The sequence below is a fragment of the Notamacropus eugenii genome, chromosome 3 (assembly GCF_028372415.1).
Source record: "Notamacropus eugenii isolate mMacEug1 chromosome 3, mMacEug1.pri_v2, whole genome shotgun sequence".
Taxonomy (NCBI): domain Eukaryota; kingdom Metazoa; phylum Chordata; class Mammalia; order Diprotodontia; family Macropodidae; genus Notamacropus; species Notamacropus eugenii.
The window spans coordinates 132,114,155-132,123,477 of NC_092874.1; the positions used below are offsets into that span (position 1 = coordinate 132,114,155).

Sequence of the window (9,323 nt, forward strand, 5' to 3'; positions counted from 1 at the left end):
AGCACTGAACTAAAAGACTGAGATGGCTTCCTCAATTGATACTTCTCTATCATATAAGTATTCATCATTGGAGTGAAATGTTACAGTTAGACAATTTAGAATGCATGTAGTGAAAATCTAATAGCTATGTAAGAGACAGTCATAAAATAGAACAAGGAACAAAGGATTTGAAGTGACACGACTCAGGTTTAAGTTCAAGCTGTGTTATTTTCATCAGACTTTAGACAAAACAAACCTTCACAAGCCTAAACTTTGTCCTCTATGTGTTCTTAATGAAGCCATGATGACTTTTAGTCATTATTTTTCCTTTTATAAAAATTGACAAGTCATAGTAATTTTATAATATTAATTTATTCTAGAACTTTGTAAGAAACGTGTTAAACCCAGTGGAGTACATTTTGCAGACTCTATTTTCCTATTTTTTTCTTTTCAAATACTGGGACAGTATTTGATCTTCTCCAGGTATGAATTACTGACGCTTATCAGAACATGTTAAGATGGAAATTACTGATAACATTTTGAAGTACCATATTCAGTATTTAAGTCATGGCTGATTACCCAGACTTAGACCCTTAATAATCTAAAGTACACTAGGAAATTATCTAACATTTTCAGTTACAAAGAAATTGCTGATTTGCATTTGGGAGAAGACATTTCATCACTAAAAGTTTCCTACACCAACGAAATGATAGAGCTAAGCCAAAATCAAACAATCATATTTAAGTATATACTATCCTTTCAAAGGTAAAATCTCACACTCAGACAATAAGTCCATAGCCTATAGCTACCATTGTAGCCTCTTTTTGCAGGTAAATTTCTATAAAAATAGCATACATTCATTTCTTCTAAATCTCAACTTTTTGTATTCTAGTTTCTATCCCCACCACTCTACTCAATAAGCTTTTCTTAAGCATCTATTTTGTGCCATGCTACAATAAAACCAATTTTTTCAAGTTCATAAATAACCCCTTAACTGAAGTATTTTCCCCCTTAGTGCTCATCCTCTTCATTCTGCAACATTTTCTGCCATTAACCACCCTTTTCCTTCATATTCGATTCTACTGGTTTCTTTGATGCTCCACTCTCTTATATTACATTCTGCCTCTCTGATCATTCATAGGTTAATGTTAGAGCATATTTCTGACAGTTCCTTTATATTTCAAATTTTACCTTTCCCCCAAAATTTACTAATTTACCTGTTTCCAGTTTTCAACAATCACTTCCATAAAGTCCAAATTTTCTCCCTCTCCCCAAGAAGACATGCAATCTAATATGGACTCTACACATGCATTTATATTACACACATTTTCACATTAGTCATGTTGCATAAAAGAATTGAAATTAATGGGAGAAACCATAAGAAAAACAAAACACAATATAAGAAAAAATAGTCAGATTCATTCTGTGTTCTGATTCCATAGTTCTCTCCCTGGATGTGGATCAATTTTGGCTTTCTTAAAAAGAAAAAAAATAACTGAATAAAAATATTCAGAATACTTTTGCCTATAATTTTGTGTCTTTTTTTCCCAGAGGATATGCTGACTTGAGGATTAGCATGGACATCACACTTAAACTCTCTGAGCCCCACTTTCCACCATAAAAATGAGATATCTCACTGCTACCAATCACATATGCCTCTTATGTAACCTAATCCACTAGCATTTAACACAGTGCCCCACCACTTTTCATAGTGCTGGCAAGCATTTAATAAATACTCACTTCTCTGTCTTTATCTCCATTTCCCTCTCTGTCCTTTTCTCCCTGTGTTTCCCTTTCTCTTTCTTTGTTTCTCTGTCTCTCTCCTCCTCATTCCTTCCACTGCATGGGTGTTATGATGAACTACTTTTTAAACCTTTAAATTTTAAAAATGTTTTAATGGTTTGTTATGATGCTGCTGCTAATGACAATTAAGTGTAAGAGATTGCTGGTCTTATTTTTTGAAATCAATAATTTTCTTTTGGATTATATTAGGTCGGTTGCTTATAATTGCTTATTTATAACTGATTTTTAAGAAACGCATTTTTTGAATATTTAGTTGTATTCTAACTTCTGGAATTTAATTTTAAGGATCACAAATTTATGTCGTTTTGTCAATTGTTTGTGTCTTATTTATTCATCTACTTCTTTACTGTGTATTCCTTCATTTCCCCCCCCCCCCTCATCTGGGCCATAACATACAATTTATATTTATTTTAAAGACGCAGAATGTCTTTGTTAAGTTTTTGAAACTGTCTTTTCTGATCATTTCCCTTTAACAAATTGGAGAGTCAGGCTTTCTAATCATATACTGCTTATACCCAAACTTCCCAAGTTTGGAATTTTTACTTTCATTGGGTAATGGTATCTTTCATTTTTGTTTCCTTCTTTGACAGAATGGGAATCATCATTGAAATATGAAGACTATAGCATGCTTCCTTCAACAAAATGTCTAGTTAATATGCTACCTCACAAGTATACATGGCATTTATTTTCTTATCACTGATGACTAACAAAATAATTTACATATATAAACATATATGTGTGTGTGTGTGTGTCTGTGTGTGCACACATATAATTTGTAAGATAAATGCCCTTAAATAATGACAAGAATGTGACAAAGGCCAAGCAAAACCACTTGTTCAAACCAAGTCACCAACCTCCCTGAATGATGAGAAGTAATATACTAATGATATTTTTAGTAGCACAGAGGAAGGAAATTAGGTGACTTTGCTAAAGCAGCTGATTAATTCATATGAACTGGATAGTAATATAATACCTATGAGACTTAATGGTTGCCAATATAGAAATGATTGGCATTTTGTCAAATGCTGGTATTAATTTCCCCCAAAATGTGGATAAAGGTTAAAAAGAAGTACTTTCCTTGATATATTTTATTAATGAAAATGATTTGTGTTTTATAAAGGTCTTTAAGGTGATCATTTGTCATGAATTTTTGGGGCCAAACCTATCACACTTGGAAATCAGGATCTCCCCAAGAAAACATTGCCTCAAAGGTCCTTAGCTTTTGAAGGTATAATCAACGAAATATAGGTCTCATTTTCATTTGAAATATGAGGATAAAATTCAAATGAAACTATGAGTCACCAAATGTCATAGCTTCTAACAACTTTAAAGAAATACTCGTGGGATTTTGATTCCCTTCTGGGGTCTAAAGCAGAGCATTCTTCTAAAGTAAGAAAAAAAATTTCATATCATTCAAACTTCCAATTAATTTTTACAGTCATTTTATGAAGATAAAGAACATTTCACTGTTGTACAAAACAGAGTGTCCCACACTTTCCCCAAAGTCAGTTTTAAATAACTAAAAAAACTTGCACAAAGAATTTTCTCTGAAAAGTTTTGCTCTATGGCAAAGGAGAGAGAGAAATGAGCCTATATTTAAAAAACGCATCTGGAGCACACAGTCTATGTTTTTCTCAATTGTAGAACAATAATCATATTTTTAATAGATAAAAAATTGGGGGAAACCATCAAATAACAAGAATGTTAAAATATCAAGGGGAAAGATGAATGCCTTAATTTAGTACATACAGAAGAAAATAAGTAATGAAGTTGAATTTTCATTTTTCAGAAGCAGTATTTACATATATTATTTCTATTACTACACACCTTCATCTCCATGCATAGGTAACATAGTCTCCATAAAGTATGCAACATTTTTGCTTGTGTTTCTGAAAAAAAGCAATTTGCAGATATGGTTATATATTACTTATAGGCTTTTAAAAAATTACCCCATAATCAAATGAGATCATGTACATCAGGATTTTTCAAATTTAAACCATTATACAACTGAATTGCCAATACCTCATCCTCTTAATTTTTCAGTAGGATTCATACGGAAATAGCCCTGGGACATGAGACTAGCCTATTTTGATTTTTTTATTGAATATTCAATGCATAATCTTATAAAGTAACAGCTTTTCACAGTTAAATAAGAGGTATTTAGATATAAGTTTATCCTATGTAGCTTCATTAAAAATATTCTCTGTACAAAGCTGGAAAGTGATAGAATAACACTTATACTATATGTCTGATCCAGTTCTCAGCTTGTAGGTCTGTATGCTTTTGAAGCTTTGCATTCACAGTAGCTGGGAGGTTGAGAATATAGTGTATGATATCATCCATATAAAATATTGCATTTATTTTTTTTAAGTCAATGTTTATTTTTTTTTTTTCTATTGTGATAAACTACTTGGTCTGTGATAATGGTCTGGCTACAGTGTAGTTTATTGATTCAGTTCTTCAGGACATTTTTAATGTCTGTTTTTGGAGTCTAGATATTTCTCTTCTGTTAATCTGTAAAAGAAAGTGAGCTTCTGAAGTATGAGAACATGCCTCTGGAATGTCTTATTAGGTGTTTGGTGGGTATCAAATATTTGCATACTAAGGATATGTTGCAGTTTCTATTGTCTCCTTACATAATCTGCAATAATCATTAAATTCCTTTAAGAGAACTGCTATTTTCCACCAGGGTATCTTAAGTTAAGGTCTAAAAACTTTCTAAAAAGCATGTTTCATAAAAGCATTTCAACCTAATTGGTTTCTTTTTCTAATCTTATATATTTCATTTTATGCATTTAACACATTATTCTGAAAAGAGTTCCATAGCCTTTACTAAGAGTATATGAAACATAAAAAAGGTTAAGAATCCCTGGTCTACATTAATATGAGCTGAATTAATGTAGCTGTTATTCATGGCAAGCATTTTTATTCCACCATTGGTTTTTATTCCTTCATATACTCCATCCAGAGGTAAACCACTTTGATTAAATTGGAAATTTTGGTGGATTGTAAATGATATCTATCAGTCTTTACTATTGTTCATTGAAATGACTAAGGCCTAGGTTTTCTAAAGCAGTTCTATAGGTTTTTGACCTCTTAGGATATGTATCAAACCTCTTCTTTCTCAATAGGGTACACTTGCCATCAACCTTTAAATTGAAGGTTTTTGACCAGTGCTTATCATACGGTTTAAGAATGTTTACAACTTTTCTGTCTCCTTTTGGGGGTAGAAGTATTGTTTTTTCTGTAGTTGTCTTGGGGCAGAAGGTTTTGTTCTGTAAAGTTTGGATTCAGTCAAAGGGATGCCTTTGAGAGCCAAGATGGTGGAAAGATCCTAAGTGCTCTCTCCTTCCCTTAGTTGACATTGAACAACCCAGAGAATATTTCCCCAGGAAAAATTCTGGAACAATGGAAACAGCCAAAGGAGGTAAACAGTCTCTTAGCTCATGAGGCTAGGAAAATCACAAAGAGGGGTCACTTTTGCTTTGGTTGAAGTGTATCAGTACAAGACTTGAGCTGTTCCAGACAGCATGACATTCGGGAACAGGGAGGAGATCCTGAACCCCCTGGGGATGGGGGCTGGAACCTATAATCACTAACACCAGGACCCTAGGCTTACCTCAGCACAAACAGGGGAATTAGAAAGACACCAATGCAGACAGGGTTCCCAGAAGACTAAACTTCCCGCAGCCAGACCACCCCCCCTCCACAGTGAACCCAATTAGCTCCAGAATAACTCCAAGGAAACTCAGAAAGATTTTACCTGGCCTCTGCTTTGGCACACCAGCTAGCCCAGCACCAGATAGGCTACAGCAGTTTAGCTTTTAGCTGAAAGAACCAGAGGCCACGATACACAAAGTCTTAAGTTCTAAGCACAAGAATTATGAAGCAGAGCTCCCAGTGCTGCAGAAGCAGAGATTCACTTTAAAAGACAGGAAAAACGTAATAATCATGAGCAAGAAGTAAACCAGAAAAGAAAAGATCATAGAATCTTCTTATGGGGACAGGGACCAAAACACACATACCAAAGAGGTCAGCATTGAGACTGTTCTCCAATCTGATACTTCAGAAGGGAATATGAACTGGTCTCAAGCCCAGAGAGCATTCTTGGAAGAGTTCAAGAAGAATTTTAAAAGCCACATTAAAGAAGAAGAATAAAAATTGGACAATGATTTTAAAAATATGAAAAAAGAAATCACAGAGTAATTTAAAAGTAAAATTGGACAAAAGGAAAAGGAAGCAAAAAACTCTTTGGGAAAATTAAACAAATGAAAAAGGAAGTACAAAAGTTAACTAGAGAAAATAACTCCTTAAAAAGAAAAATTGGACAAATGAAAAAGCAGATGTGAAAGTTAACTAAAGAAAACAATCTATTAAAAATTAGAACTGGGCAAGTACAACCTAGTGACTTTATGGGACATCAAGAATCAGTCAAACAGAATCTATAGAATGAAAAAAATAGAAGAAAATGTAAAATATCTCAGTGGAGAAACAACTGACCGGGAAAATAGATCCAGGAAAGAAAATCTAAGAATTAGTGGTGTATCAGAAAGCAATGATGAAAAAAGAGTCTGGACAATATCTTCCAAGAGATTATCAAGGAAAAGTGCCCAGAGGTCATAGATTCGGAAGGTAAAACAATCATTGAAAGAATCCACTGTTCACCTCCTGAACGACACCAAGGAATATTGTTACCAAATTCCAGAACTAGCAAGTGAAGGAAAAAATACTGCAGGCAGCCAGAAAGAAACAATTCAAATATTGAGAAATTACAGTTAGGATCACACAAGACCTTGCTGCATCTACATTAAAAGATGGGAGGAATTGGAGTATGATATTCCACAGGGGAAAGGAGCTGGGACTACCACCAAGGATCAATTACCCAGTAAAATTGAGAGTAATATTTCAGGCAAGGAGATGGACATTTAATAAAATAAGGGATTTCCAGACCTAAGGCGAGAGCTCAATAAAAATTCAATCTTCAAACACAAGTCTCAAGGGAGGCGTAGGAGTGCATTCAGGAGCCAGCGCTATGGAGGAGACAGACCCTAAAACTGTACAGGACCTGACTGCAGTGGTTCAAATGCTTCCCCAGCAGATGCAGGACAAGTTTCAGACCATGTCAGACCAAATAATTGGTTGAATTGATGATATGAGCAGTAGCATTGATGATCTGGAGAAAAACACTGCTGACCACATGACCCAAGCAGGGGTAGAAGAAATAGAAAGAGAAAACAAAGTACCTGCAACACATAATAATTAAAGGTTTTGTTAAACATTCAGAGTGAATTCTGGAAAATTATTTTTTTTTACAAGCCAAGAGGTGAATGAACTGCTTTTCTCAACTAACTACTGTGTGGAAACATTTTTTATTCTATCGTTTGTATTCCTAGAATATGCAGTTTAGTTAGGTTTCAAGGTGATTTATTTTTTGATTTATTGTACATAGTAGATTCATAATCTATGACATAAAATGTGTAAACATTAGTTAGTAAACTGAAATTCTGACTACTCTTGGCTCAAATAAAAAAAAAATTAGTACATTTACTGTCAAGTCCTTTGTTCTTTTTGTAGTAGTTTCAGTTTAGTAACAAATTGCTGTGAAGTTTTTTAAAGAAATGCATTAATTTTTTCTACTGTAAATTAGATCTTCTTTGTGAAGTAAAACACCTAGAGTCTGTGGTTTCTAATTCTCAGCACAAAATTACTGTTGTACCAATAACAAATAAATGGTATGCTGGCCATATTTTTAAAGCAGACAAAAAAATTCGAGCATTTTGTATTTAGATGTCTATCATTGCTTTGTTTCTGTGATTGAGAACTATACCTAAGAATCTACCATGAAAAGCTCTACAAAGGAGCTGAAATTGTTGTACAGTAACTACTGCCATTTTTAATACACTAGAGGAATTGAATAGTGACTATCTCAATTTCTCACAAATACTCTGAACAGAAAACCTTCTAGAAAGATGATTTACACTCAATGGTTAGAATTTTGTGTGTCATAACACTAAAATGATATTAGTTATAACACCTGAAGTGCTAACTGTAAGAACTTGAGGGGAATTTAAAACTCACTCCATATTTACCTGTGCTACTGATTTTAAAAAAGCCTTTATTAATTAGAAGAAAAAGCAAATGGCCATTTTTGAATCCTTATTCACTTGCTGCTTACTGAATGATAAATATCCTTATTATAAGTTTGGATTTTCTAAAAAAAATGTTGGGTTTTGTTGTTTACCTTTTTTCTTATCTAAATGCTTGCAGAATAACACATTTGCAATAGATGATAGGTGGAACAGAAAATACCAAACATTTTCATCACAATATAGTTTCAATTTGCTCGCCACAGTGGTTGTGAGAGGAAAAAGTTGAGGGCCCCTACTAATATAATTTTATTGTCTATTTCCTCCTGTAATTTATTTAGTTTTCCTTTTAAGAATCTGAATTCTATGCTATTTGGTACATGTATGTCTACCACTGTTGTTATTTTCATGCCTGCAGTGCCTTTTAGGAAGATGTAGTTTCCTGATTTTCTATTTAATTAGGTATGTTTTTACTTTTGTTTGTCTGAAATTATTCTCACTAATTCTTCCTTTATTACCTCTGCAGAAGCATAATATATTCTGATTCAACTTCTTATTTTTACTCTGTGTGTATCTTACTGATTCAAGTGTGTTTCTTATTTTTGATTTTTTAATATATGTTATTTATTTTTCAGGTATCAACATTCACTTCCACAAGAATTTGAATTTGAAATTTTCTCCCCATCTCTCCTCAACCCCCCCAACTCAGGATAACATGCACCCCATTCACTCCTTCCTTCAGTCTGTCCTCCCTTCCATTACCAACACTTCTTCCAATCCCCTTCCCCTCCACTTTACTGTAGGGCAAAATAAAATTCTATACTCCGTAGTCTATATAGTGAGAAGGAGAGAGAGGGAGGGGTAAATATCTAAGATATATGGAAGTGACTGTAGAAAACTGAAAACAAATAAATTAATAATATTTTTTAAAAGGGACGCACTTGAGGACCTAGAGGGTCATATGTGGCCTTGAGGGTTTAGGTTTTCCAGCCCTGCCGTAGGGTGATGAACTCTATGTTTATTGATTGTACATAGCAGCTATGCCTTTTGTTAATCACTGATAACAGAAACTTTGGTAAGAAATTCGCATTACCAGTGCTGGGTAGCATGTTAGACTTGCAGGCTTAGAGAGTGCACTAGAAAACCAAGGAGTTAAATTACTAGCCCAGGGTGACATGACCAGTATGTGTCAAATAAGAGTTTCACTCTTGTCTTGATTTTGTGGCCAGTTGTCTAACCATAATTCAATAATGGTTCTATATATTCATATGCATTATCTATCTATCTACCTATCTCTCTCTCTCTCTCTCTCCCTCTCTCTGTCTGTCTGTCTATCTATCTATCTATCTATCTATCTATCTATCTATCTATCTATCTATCTATCTATCTGCCAAGCCTAGAGGCCTGTATTGGGCTACTCGAGTCTTTCTTACCTGTCCAGGTCTTCGGCTGGCC

At 34.0% G+C, this 9,323-nt stretch overlaps 1 pseudogene; it reads left to right on the top strand.

The window, feature by feature from the left end:
• Positions 1-6,814: 6,814 nt before the first annotated feature.
• LOC140531261 (heat shock factor-binding protein 1 pseudogene) lies at positions 6,815-7,045 on the top strand (annotated as a pseudogene).
• The last annotated feature ends 2,278 nt before the right edge of the window (positions 7,046-9,323 follow it).